The sequence below is a fragment of the Aptenodytes patagonicus genome, chromosome 6 (genome assembly GCF_965638725.1).
Source record: "Aptenodytes patagonicus chromosome 6, bAptPat1.pri.cur, whole genome shotgun sequence".
Lineage (NCBI taxonomy): Eukaryota > Metazoa > Chordata > Aves > Sphenisciformes > Spheniscidae > Aptenodytes > Aptenodytes patagonicus.
In genome coordinates, this window is record NC_134954.1 from 75,078,813 (window position 1) to 75,091,859 (window position 13,047).

Genomic DNA, 13,047 nt, shown 5'->3' on the forward strand with positions numbered 1-13,047 from the left:
ATGGAAAGGCACTCTATTGTGCACTTACAGACACACCACAAAAGAAGTGCTTTTAGTAATTTTACAAGAAGAACAGACTTCACATGGGCTGTCTATTAATATGGTCACTTGGGAAGTGATGCGCCGATTTCCTCTGTTCTTTCTTTGAATACTGAAATAAGGATATGGCTAGTGCAGACTGAATTATTCTTGTATAATAGAGGCCTTACAAATTTATTACTCAAGCAGGATAAGCTGTAACGTTATGAATCCACAGTAGGGTATCATGTTAATGACTGGTTTCCTCAGCTTTGTCCAGAACACTACCATTAACTGTACTGCTGTAGTTAAAGCAGTAAATGAGGGAGAAATTGAGCCATTTGATAGACATACACTGTAGTTAATGTTTGCATAATTTTATTCAAGTGTTACTTTTTTAACGATAACATCTATAAAATGTGAAAAAAGAATGCACCAGTCACTATTACTGCTTTAGCATTTTAAGACACATTTTTAATTCTCCTTTACCTCTTTACTCCTGTCCAGTAAAGGACCAGATACATCAGATTAAAATGGTTTCCTTGGATAACACAGTATGTTGAAGCATCTTTTTTTTCTCTTCAAAGTCCTACTCAGGTGATACTCACTCAGTGGAATGTTCCTACTTATGTCTTCACCTTAGAGTAAATTATACATATTTCTACCAGACATCTACTGGTTCGTCCTTTATTAGGCTTTTATTTCATTAATAACTTGCACCAGCCCACCATTTTAGACATCCACAAGCTTCGACTGTTTTTGCTGAGGGATACCACGCTGAAGGGATTTTCAGGAGCTCTCCAGGAAAGTGGATTCTGCAAGACTTCGTGGCTAGAGCCACCAACTACAGTGAACTCCTGACGACAGTTTCATCGCTGTAAGATCAATAGCCTACATATACTATTCAGAACAACATGAAGCATCAAGCAGCTTTTGCAGAATGTGTGAATTTAACAATATAAATAATCTAGAGCAATGGTACCACACTAAGTGTCACTCCTGTGCGAGAACGGGAGTATAATGCTAGAACCTTATTTTGTACTTCTAACTCAAGAGAAAATTGATAATGTTAACTCCATACCTGCTGACCTCTAAAATTTCAACAAAAATCTTTAAAGTCTTGAGGGAAGTGGAGGATTAATGCCACAGCTTCACAAATTCAATCTTGTTCATTTCTTGACCTGGTTCCTGTGATATGCCTGAAACCTGCGACAAGAAAGAAGGAATAGCATCACAAATTTCCTGAGCGTAGAGGTTAAGAATCCCTACACAGTCAGCGTGTTAAAAGCTTACTCAGGTACCTATGCAACCCGAAGACCTTCTGTCAATTAGAAGATGAGTTTAACCGGAGGTCGAATTAGGATTTATTTGTGTTGAAATCATGCAGTCATAGAATAAAAAAAGGATAGTAGAAGTAAAATTTAGATGCTGTTGTCAAACTATGCAGACATAAGGGAGAATACACCTGGAAGACAAAAGAAGACGAAGCGAGAAACTTGGATGTTTGGTACAACTAAGGTGGTGTATTTGAACGACTTGTCTACTTCAGTGTGCAAGCTAAAACAAAATCTTTAAAAGTCGGCCAGTGAAAGAAAACACCACAATGAAATTCAAAGAGTGGAATAATTTTCTTTCACATCAATACATTTTCCAAGTGATAATTATTTTTCAGGGATATGAAATAGGGAAATCAGAGGTACCACAAATCATATTAATATTTTCCCTTTACAAAATGAAAAAAAGGAGTATTGAGAAAAAGACAGAAAATGTCAATAGCCTTCAAAGACTGAAAAAAGAGAAAGTAAGTTTATAAGGACATGGTGTGAAATGCTAATCTCAAAAATCAAATAAGGAGTGGTATTTGTGGAAGTAGTCTCCATAAATTTCTGTCATAACGTGCAGTGTTCTTGTAATTGACAGAACAGCTGGGGAGAGAGGAAGGAATTTGACAATAGGATGCATATGATGCAAAAGGCTTGCAAAAATTATGGGTAATGAAATATTAAATTATCTTTTACATATTCAGAGACATTTGAGAGCGTTTCCTCTGCTAGCATTTTCATTTTGGTAAGCACAGAGTAATGAGATCAGATTGGGTTGTTTTGCTTCTACACGTATAAATGTCTATGCTGTCTCCCCAAAAAAAGACAAGTCGACAAAAAGCATTAAAAATGAATGAACAATGTTACAGCTTTGCGGTAGGAAATCATATTTTGAGTTCAGATGCAAACAACATTCTTTCAGATCAGAACTGATCAACAAAAAGAACATGGCCAGGATTAATTGGCTGTAGTGGGAGTCTAATGACTGCAGGAAGGAAAATATTGATGGGGCTGATACCAGAGGAAAGAAAAAAGAAACCTTGAGATTCTGCAACGTCAGTGAAAAATAGAAAGATTCATCTTAAAAAGAAGGAACAACTGGAATAAAAACCCCAGAGGGCCTCAGTTTTTTAGAGTAAGATACCAGCAGCAGAAAACCTAACTGGAGGATGCGAGCGAGCAGATGAGTGGCACCGTTTCACAAAGCCCTCTTTTGCCGCAAAACCCAATAAACCCAGAAAGTTTGGCTTGACTCCATACTGGTACATCTCTCGTCTATCCAAATGCATTCCCTAGAATTACAGTAGCTTTTGCTGGTGTTCAGAGGTGCCAGCTGAATACAGCCCGGCGCCTACCCTACATGCTGTTTCTGTATCATTTTAACTATGTAAATTGGGAAGCGGGAGTAGCTAGACGAACCCGAGGTATACATCGATGGATACTGCAAGTATTAAATCTGTGGTTTCAAATTCTCTGAAGTAATCCTAATAAGGAGAAGTTTGTAAACAATTTATATGCTGCTTTATGTTCACATAAAATAGAACAATTTCAGATGACGTCAATATGTTGAAACTGTTCGCTGACTTTAATTAATTGATGAATAGGAAGAAAAAGTCTGAAACTAACCAATTCTTAGTTGTAAATAATGCACCCTGTTTTGTAAGAACTTAATTAGAAAGGTTTTTCCCTTTCAGCAGTACAGCACTCATAATTCTATTAGGAAGTCTGAAAGAAATAAGCTTAGAATTGGGCAGCTGTTCACAAATTAGCACTGTCGCAGAACTCAACTTTTTTTAATCCTTTTGTTATGCAGACTCAGGATCTATTTTAACCCACAGTACACCACTATACTTGAAATTTAACTCATTCTTAGCTACGTGCTGCTTCAGTATGAGCGAACCTACACACAAACACGTTGTTCTTTTCAGCGTATGCAGAGACGCAGGAGAAAGATATACTATTTCTTTTGGTGGCGTTACAAACCTTAAATGAGGTAGGAAAAAGTTAATGGTTGATAGCAACCTAGTACGTTCTGTCATGCGCGAAATTTTGACAGCAGCACTGAAGGAGGCAATTAAGGCACTTCCAGGTTTGAACGCTACTTGGAGGCTGACTACAACACAGCAGATGCTCTCCCAAGGTGTGGGTGGCATCTTCCCACCACAAGAAAGATTTCAATGAACTGCACTGGTTTCAGATGGATTCCTATAAAGCCTTGCAAAATTAAACCAAATTAATGCATTTTTTAACACGGGAAATTCTGCAAGCAGTATGAATGACATTTGGGTAATGCCTCAGGAAAACATTTGCAAGGAGTACTTACAAAGGGAAATCTAGTTTCTCCTTTTATAGTACACTTCATTTCTTTACAAGTAATATTTCTGTTATTGTTGTAGGTACCAAGGCCAAACCCCTCTGCATTTAAATGGAGTAAATGCAAATGTGTTGTGAGACACGGAGTTTACACCACAATGGGTAATGACTGTTCATTTATTTGTAAGAAAGAACATTTGCGGTTTATTTTTGAGCCAAAAAGATTGTTGGCTGCTATTATACAGATGAAAATGTGATATCTCATTTAAAATGTGGCAGCAGTTACTGACAGAAGCAAAACTAACCCCCAGAAAAAGACTGTATATAGAATATGTGTTTTCCAAATATGAAGGAGGTCACCCTTGGATGTGATCTACGTGTTATTAAAATGAAAGATTTCCCTAGGCAGAAAGCCATTAAGCCTGAATTAATGCCATAAATATCTAACAGCTACTTCAGGTGAATAATTCTGATTAAAATATTGCTGTAGTTTTCTCAAATCACACTCCATGAATATTAGTCTGGAAATTAAGAATACAATGTTTAGCACATACTAACGCGCTTGTACCCGATACAGTGGAGAACTTGCTGTGAGTTTCATTAAGTATTTGGTGGCGTGCCTTTGGCAGGGGGAGGAGGTGCCGCTGGCGCCTCTGGCGTAGTCCCGGTGCGGTGGCTGCGGTGCCCACACAGGATGTGGTGACTTGGATTTAATTTCCTCCTCCGCCTAAGAGAACTTCAACCTGCAGCTCCCATGTCCCGTGAGAGCTTGCGAGACTGCTGGCTAATGAGGCAGGAAGGAAATTTCTCTCAGTCCACCCTATTAAAGCCATACCACTTCGCACAGAATCATTAAGTATTAATTGGGCTAGAAAGAAGGTAGGGTGATGCTGTGGATAGTTGGGTCCTAAGCCTGCCTCCAATGAATGTTTAATTTTCTCCCATTAAATAGCCTTTCAAGCAGGGACTTGGACCCAGGCCTGCTCACTGGAAGTGGTATGAAATTACCGTCCATTGCTGGCACGTCCAGGGACACGGGGGGATGCCACCCTCACCCCCACCAAATTCGTAATGCGGCACGCCACCCTCTGCATGCAGCAGCAGCATGTAAAAGCAGGGTTTCTAGACCTTTGTGTCCCTCTGCCTGCAGCAGATAGCTAACTTGCCACCTCCCGAGGCTGGGAATATACCAATTCCTACAGTGCGGAGCTGTACAAGCAGGGATAATTGAAAAAGCTCAGCTCTGAAGTGCCCCGTAGACCTTGCTCGCCGGCAGACTGTATGCCTGCAGCTCACACCTGGGAGACCAAACACATAAATTCAGGCCTCCTTGAGCAGAGTTGATAATTATTTACAGGTCTTCCACACCCTTGATGAATGATTTATGCACTGCCCTGCTGGGTTGAAAGCAGGCAGCAGGCAACTATGTCCTGTGAGTTTTGTGTGAAGTCCAATGGAAAAGAGATGCTCAGAAAGTCTACTAGACCAGACGAAATAATACTTCCCAGGCAGCAGCAGCCCGAAACACCACCCAATTATAATGTGGTATTTATCTGCCTATTGATACCTTTTTTTTTGGTATGCAGCAAGTGCATTTAGAATATCATTTGGTTGACCGTTAAAGGAAGGGTGATCTTTATTTTAAAAAGAATGCTCATTTTACTTCCGAGTTACAGATATGCAATTCCACACGTGAAACAAAAATGAGAAAAACAATACAGATAACTACATTTAGCCACTGCCATCTCGAAGGAAGATAAACTTCCTCATTCACTGTCAAGGGAGTAACTTAGATGTGCCTGGGTTTGCCAACCTCCCTTTTCCCTGTGTGAATTACTTCTCTTGTGGCTTATGAGTTGTTTCAAGCAGGACCCACACTTAGCTAGATCAAACTCCTGTTATCATTTCATGTTTTCTATTCAAGGCTGCCATTTCTAATGGTTTTATTTTCGAGAACTCTAACTGAGTTTGTAAAACATTATTTTTCCTCTGAGTTGAGACCAAAAAGACAGTACTCTCTCTGATGAACGCCTCCAAGGTTTCCAAGAGAACATCTGCTGAAATTCCAAAGGCAGTTTTACGGTGTGAATTCAAGACACTTTTTATTTCTAATAAGAAAGCTATATGACTTCCAATATTCATAAAGCATTGTTTCTATGTAAGATTTTGAAGTACAATTTGCCCTTCATGCAGATGGAGATTGGAAGCACAGATTAAGGGGAAAAAAAACCCAAAACAATTGATAGGATAACGCTAGCAGCATAAGTTTTAATTTTAAAAAAGACCATTTGAAGGGGAAAGATAAATCGTATTGACAAAGAAAATTGAGTTTTACTAAAATGATGTCTTCATTTATCATGTAAGTTTTACTATGAACAAGCTAGAGAAATGATTAGAGTAGACGTGATCAAAATTGTTACTGAGGTTTGGCAAGGTGGCAGATCTTTATGAGAGACCTAAAACATTATCGCGAAACAAAAGCAAGTATTACAAATATGGAAATTTGATGCATTTCTAGACAGAGGACCAGATCCTGTCCTGCATAAGGGAAAAACTGTTAAACTAGCTCAGCTCCGTGATCTAAGGGGCTAGGATTGCAACTGTGGTCCCCCGACAGAAGCAGTTATGTGTGCAGATTTTTGAGGATCTTTACCATGCGTTTAGGACTCGGAGGAAGGCTCCTTAAGGCTTCATCTGTATAAGTACATTAAACTTGTCCGGGACCATTCTCTGGCACTGCGACCAGCTGGCACGGGATGGCCTCTTTCTCCACGGGTGAATATGCAATCCGATTTTAGCATCTGTGTGCAGATACAGAAATGTCCTTTACAATTTGATTTACTACCTACCTGGGACAAAGGATGCTGCTCAGTTAAGCACTCAGTTAAGGACTCTGTTGCCTTAATATAATCACCATGATGGTGATACAGAAGCGAAAACGTTCTGTATCACATAACCAGTTCACTCAATCTTCTAGGCAGTGATTTTTATTCTAAAGTAAATCAGAAGAGTGACTAACCCACTTTCTCTCTACTCTGAGAAGGCAGACATATCACCTGGGAAAAACCCCATACCTTAACCTTCCCCTTCCATCCCAAATGAGTTTTCTTAGCTTAATTGACTTCATGTATTTTCATGCCCTTCCTGTTCTTAACAACCAGTTGAAATGAAACCACTTCTGGCCTAAAATGAATGGTAAGTCAGAGATAATGAAAAATCTGTACTTCAGACACTCCCACAATGAATGAAAGAGCTTCACTGAGAAGGAAGTAAGTAATAAACTTGTAATAAACGTCAGAAAGATGTGAGCCCTTTATTGGAAAAAACCTCATGTACTGCTTTTAACAACTGAAGCTGTCAGTTATATAAATGATAACGTGCATTGAGGGAAAGTAAGCTATAAATCCTTTATTTCTGAAATGAAATTTTATCAAACATGAAGAAATAGGTTGATGACCAAATTAATCCTCTGGTAATGCCAAATATAGATGCATCTCGATAAAAGTGGTTTGAATTTAGAGCAAAAAGGATTTTCCCAAATATCTTCTCGCATCACGAGTGCTGTGCATCCAAAAGTGCCTGTGTTCTTGTGATCATCCTCACCCTCAAACTGAAAACAATTCTGGAATATTATTTTTACCATCACTAACTGGTACTGAGCAGAGATTTGACTGCCAGTTCCAGTACGCACATAGTCAAACAGCAGGCTATTGCATTCAGAGGAACCATGAGAAGAAATGCTCTTTCCCATCTCCAACACAGGTTGGTTCACTGAGTAAATACAGTCCTCAGGGTGTTCAACAGCGACTTCTCACTGGACCTGAAAGAGAGTTCACTGAGATTTGAGATTCCTTCTGGGTCCATAGCTGTAGAAAGAGACTCCAATTCAGTGTAAAGGTTTAGACTCAGTTCTATGTGTTTTCCAGCTTTACTGATCTTACTCATCTTTTTAAGTTTGAAGCAGACCGATGCATCTAAATAAGAAGCAAAACATGGAGCAGTATTAATGCTAATGCTCTTACTTCAATTCCATTACCAGAGCAATATATTCTATTCTTTAATTAAGAAAACAGAAGCAGAGGTAAATGATTCTAGAAAGACGGGACTAGCAAGAAGCAGCCCAAGGTTTACCCTTTATAAATAAGGAAGGCAAGACACAGGCAGTTGCTAAGATGTGCAAGAAAAAAGGAAATTAAATCACAAAGCCCAGATGACATTTGTCTGAGTCTTGAAGAAACGAAAGTCTGACGTAACTGAACTACTGCCAAATGTATGTAATTTATCATTACACACACCTACTATATCAGATGAGTGGACCAAGTGTCATACCCTGCTTTAAAAAAGCTCCAAGATTTGTGTTCAAGACGTAAAGGCAGTACAGGGCATAAAGTATTTAAATGCAAGGGTATTTCAACCTTCTCATATAGGGCAGGGAAATTTATCTCAAAGGTTATCCAATTTCTTTCCAAATGGTAAAACCAGGCTGTGTAGTCGTACAGGAAGGCTCCATCAGAGGAGGTATGGGATTAACTGATGCATTAGCTGTGATTGCTTTAATGTTATAAATAATACTTCATGGGGTTGATGAACAGTTACATTTGGTTTACCTGTGGTTCTGCATTTGAAAAGGTAATATAGCAAAAGCAATAAAATTGAGTAAGTAGAACAGTATAGGCTGCTATTACCTAAAAAATAATAAATGAATTACACTGAAAGGCAGTATACATGCAATAACTGTCAGTCTGTTATCTATCAGCCCATTTTATTTCTATTAGGTGGTAGGAAAGAGTTTATATTTTGTGTAATTCCTGATGTAAAATTCAGATGAAAATTAATTGGCTTCTTCCTTCAGCTTTGTTTTCCTTTCTGCATAAGATCATACACAAGTCAAAGGATCTGTTCTAGGAAATAAATATACATAATTTTTTTCCTCCAACCTCACCTGCCAGAAAAAAAAAGGTTACCTTCTGGCATGGCAGATTGGTTAGGAGGTCATGGTAGACATTCCAGTAGAGCTAGGAATACATTTTTTGGCACAACGATAGATACATTTTAAATAATGCAACACAATATTTAAAAGTACTTGCCAAGAAAAAGCACTGGTTTTATTTAAGCGCTATTCAATTCCAGCCTGTAAAAGCTTAGCAGACATGAACTTATGCAGGTCACACAATCAAGCTACTGATAAGCAGTCTGACTGTGATACCACTTACATATCTGGAAAGCAAAGGGATGTTCTATATTCCTATTTTCTCTGGGAGGGAAAAAGAAAAGTTCTAGTAGAAAAAAACCCACAAAAAAGGGTAAGATGAGGAGGAGTGGAGATGGGGAGTGGCTTTCGCATAGGGGAAACTGAAGTGACCTGGATTTTTCTTCTGCCTGTAAAGGCTAAGGGAGAAGGAATACTGAAGCCCATGGAATCACAGATGTCATAAAACAGTATATTAAAAATCATTGTCCACCATTTATCAGCAAACAGGAATGGAAGACCACCCAGTAAGAATATCAAGCAGCCAGTATACAGCTAATGTGGTGAAGGTGAGGTACTTTTATACAAAAATTAATCTTGGAACTCTATGGCTCAAGCTGTTGTTGAAACCAAAAGTCAAAACAGATTAAAGTAGATCTTAAGAGAAATTCATAGAAGATCTACAAATAGGTGTTAAATACGATGGTCTGAATGCAGCCCCCACACTGGAAACTCCACACTGCTAATTGCTGGAAACACAGATTGCTGAGAGAAGAATTATGTTATATTTTCACTATTTCTTATACTGTTTTCCAAGCATCCACTCCAGATCACTGCCTTTCATTCAATCAAGTATGTCCATTCTTCCCTTACGTACCCTTTACCATCATACATTAAGTATTACGGATTTTCTTCCCCAAAAATGGGATTCTGTTCATCATGGTTACCGGCATGCGGCCCACCCACGGTAAGTTATAAAACAGATGCTTCGGTGCAACACCATACTGTTACACAAGCCGTACATTTAAAGTTTGTATACCTACCCTTGCATGTTTTATGCATTCTTGTACCTCTGTGGCTTTATTTTGCATTCTTAAATTGTCAGGAATACATTATTCTAAAAAGGACACTAATACTACGTAATGCCATATAATGTAAGTTTGGAGAAAGAAGTCTTTCCTCGGCCTTACGTTATCATTCAGCCACGATATATTAAAGGATAAGAAAACCAGAAAATAATAGCAGACAAACTAGAAAGGTTACTGCAGCACCACTGACATGACTGAAGCGGCGTTGCTTAATGTGCACCGCTCGTACCGAAATCACCCGGAATTGTGAATGGTCAACATCTTTAGCACTGGGACAAAGACAACGCCAAAGACAGAAGTCTTGGTATGCACAGAGGAAATAACTGCGATTACAGAGGGACCTAGTTCTAAACAACGAGGGAAAAATGAAGTACAAAAAAATTTGACACGGAAAATATCCTTTATACGCTAGTTGAAAGATCTGTGCAGTTGCACTGTCAGGAGCTTGTTGAAAGCAAGTATCTTAGTAACATTTATTTGGAGGTTTGTTATTTTCATGAATAAAGATAGCAGTTGTCTATTATATGAACTAAAAGCAAAACTATACTGAGGAGTGAACGTTTCTGCTCTATGACAGTGCACAGTTACTAGTCAGGTGGCAAAAAAAGACCTTCCACGAGACAAAACTGCTCCGAAGTATTTTTAAACTGCTCTTTCAAACAGGTGGCATTGCCCAGAATCTAGCACGGCGTTAGGACTGAATGAATAACGCAGTCACTGAATTTTGCTGTTTCTTTTGTATTTATTACCTTTGAGGGAGAGTATTGTTTTAAGGGTGCCAAACTCTGTGGATTGTCACTTTCTTCTACTATGAGAGTTCACTTTTTCCTACTGGGAACAAACATGCTACTGTTAGGGTTAAAAATGAACAGAGAAAAAATACTTTGCACTTATACAGGCAACATCCATTTCTGCATCTTAACATACTTTACAGGAAGCAATTAACGCTTACAACGCCCGTGTGAGGTTAGAGATAAAAAAGCTGCAATGCAGAGAAATTGACTTGCTCATTCTCAGCGAAGCACGTAACGGTGGATTTCCAGTCTCGCGCTCTGGCACTAGACTAAGTTCTCTGCTTTGCTTATATTGAGTCTACCTTAGGAGTCATTTAATACTTTAAAGGCTATATATCATACACATTGAACAGACTCCATACCCCTATAGAGAGGTTAAAAAATTCTGAGCAACCTTTCGGTACGTTTTGAGAAGAGAAACAAAGGCCATCAAATCATTTATTTAAATGTTACTTTGGAACATACTGAAAAATGCTTTTATTAATTACTTTGTAAGGAGAACAAGAAATATAAAGTGCCAAGAGGTTTCTCATCCTTATATCAAAGCAGCTAGTTTATGCAGTCAGTTTTCAGTGTCAAAAAAGATATTATTCAACTGACAATAAAATGTTGTAAGTCTGGACTTTTTCACTTTGCTTCGGCGCTGCCAAGCCTGGCCGCACACCGACAGGAAGAGGGGAAAGGAGCGCACCGACATTGACCCGCTGCATCAAAATACAAAACTTCCCGGACCTTTTATCCACTACCCATTGAGAAAAAGGTTAAGGTCTATGCAGTCCTTGCCTGGCTGTTCACGTAAACAGGATGGACAGCTTTTTCGTTTTGCTTTCCTTTTCTAATGAGTGAGGTTTCCCTCACAAAAGTAGTAATATTTCAGCCAACACTGAAAACATACTGCCGCTTTTGGTACAAGCGCTAGGGCCTCTAGGATCTGTGGGTGACGATATGAAAAAACATCCTAATTGCATGCGCATGCGAGCACTCCTCTGCTAGGGTGGAAAGGCTCTTTGGGCGAGGTGGCAGAAGCTTCCTCTGCATCTTACCTGAAGAACGGTGAAACACATCCGCTTTGGGGCACGTGTTTCAACAACGATCAATCGATTTTTTTTTTTTTTTAATGAAGAAATACAACATTTTGACGTTTGACATGTAACCGTAACTTACTATAGGTTCTCCTGCAACCGGGGCTGGGGCTAGTGGGTAAGAGCGGCTCGACGCCTGGGCAATCCTGGCGTAACGGGAGTGCGTGTGCTTCCTCCTGGTAGTGGGAAACTGGAGAAAGCATTACCAAGAGTCACTTGTAATAACCTGTCAAAAGGGCGACTCGGCTACCTTGGCTTAAGGCTTCGGCTGGCAGCAAGGCGCAGGCAGCCGCCCCTCAACGGCTGCCGGCGACTCGTAACCGACCAAGAGCTCACCGGAGTTAAGGGGCAGCGCTGGGTCTCGGGGCAAATCAGCCTGGCTTCATCGCCTTCTGCCATCCGCCCCCCCGCATCACATCCAGTGACCGACCCGGAGCACAAACGCTTTTCGTGACGATAACGTAACTGAGGGACTGTTTCAATTCTCGTGGGTTTTCCACCGTTTTCTCTACGCTTCCATCCATCCGTGACTAACAGGTTACCCACGCGCACAAGCTAACGGGGACGCACCGGCGAGGCGACGGCCTCCGCGGGAGGACGGGCCGGGATGGGCCCGCCGCGGAGACCGGCGCCCTCCTCCCCTCCCGCCTCCCGCCCCCACAGCGGCGGCCTGCGGGGGGGGAGCCGCCGCCCGGGTACGGCAGCTGGTTAGAGACCGGGCACGCTGCCCTGCGCGCCGCCGGGGGAGGGAGGACGTTCATTTTCGCCAGGATCCCACCCGAAATAGGGGCGTGCTGGGGCGGAGGGGCGCCCGCGGCAAGATCGCCTCACGGCGGGGACCTGGCGGCACCGCTCGCTCCCCTCAGCGTCCCTTCCCGCCTCCCGCCCCCCTCCCGGCAGCCGCTATTTGTAAGGCGAGGAGCCGCCTCCCCGCACCTGCCCGCCCGCCCGCGGCAGGCTCCGCGCCCGCTGCGGGGTCACCCACCTCACCGCCTCCCCGCTCCGCCGGGCCGGGCCGAGCCGAGCCCCAAGTATCGCGGGAGCCGGGCGCTGCCCGCGCCCCCGCGGCCATTGGGCGGCGCGCCGGAGGAGAGGCGGCGGCTGACGCGCGGCCACCGACCCGGCGAGGCAGCGGCGCGGAGCCGAGCCCAGCGCAGCCCCGGCCGCGCCCTGGGGCCGCTGTCCCGCCGCGCCACGCCTCGGCGGCCATGAGGAGGAGGAGGGCGGCGGCGCCGCGCTCTGCCCCGGGCGGGCGGCGGCGCTGCTGAGCGCGGGGCCGGGGGCGCCGCCGCGGGGCTCGGCGTCCCGCCGCAGGTAAGCGGGGGAGGCGGCCGGCGGGTCCCCGGGCAGGGCGGGGACGGGTCCCGGCGCCGCCGACCCGAGCGCGGTGCCTGCCAGGAGCGGGGGCCGCCCTCCCCACCCCCGCGCTCGTTTGTCAACTTTCAGCGCGTGTGGGGTTGG

The 13,047-nt window shown here is 42.6% G+C and overlaps 1 protein-coding gene and 1 long non-coding RNA gene across 3 annotated transcripts in view; one reads left to right on the forward strand and one right to left on the reverse strand.

Annotated features, from left to right (window-relative positions):
• Positions 1-367: 367 nt before the first annotated feature.
• LOC143162572 (uncharacterized) lies at positions 368-12,640 on the reverse strand. 2 transcript variants are annotated; one of them, XR_012995724.1, is made up of 6 exons: positions 12,572-12,640; positions 11,669-11,776; positions 10,460-10,541; positions 7,345-7,627; positions 6,307-6,454; positions 368-1,224 (listed from the first exon to the last, which is right to left on the reverse strand). It is a non-coding gene; the product is annotated as an uncharacterized LOC143162572 (long non-coding RNA). The 2 variants fall into 2 exon arrangements; XR_012995725.1 differs by lacking the exons at positions 368-1,224; positions 6,307-6,454 and having other exon boundaries at positions 7,047-7,627.
• Positions 12,641-12,857: 217 nt separating this feature from the next.
• Positions 12,858-13,047, forward strand: part of GALNT13 (polypeptide N-acetylgalactosaminyltransferase 13) — a 160,368-nt gene continuing 160,178 nt past the window's right edge. Inside the window, exon 1 of the mRNA XM_076343217.1 lies at positions 12,858-12,900. The gene's annotated coding sequence lies outside the window, so the exon portion shown is untranslated. The remainder of the gene's footprint in view (positions 12,901-13,047) is intronic.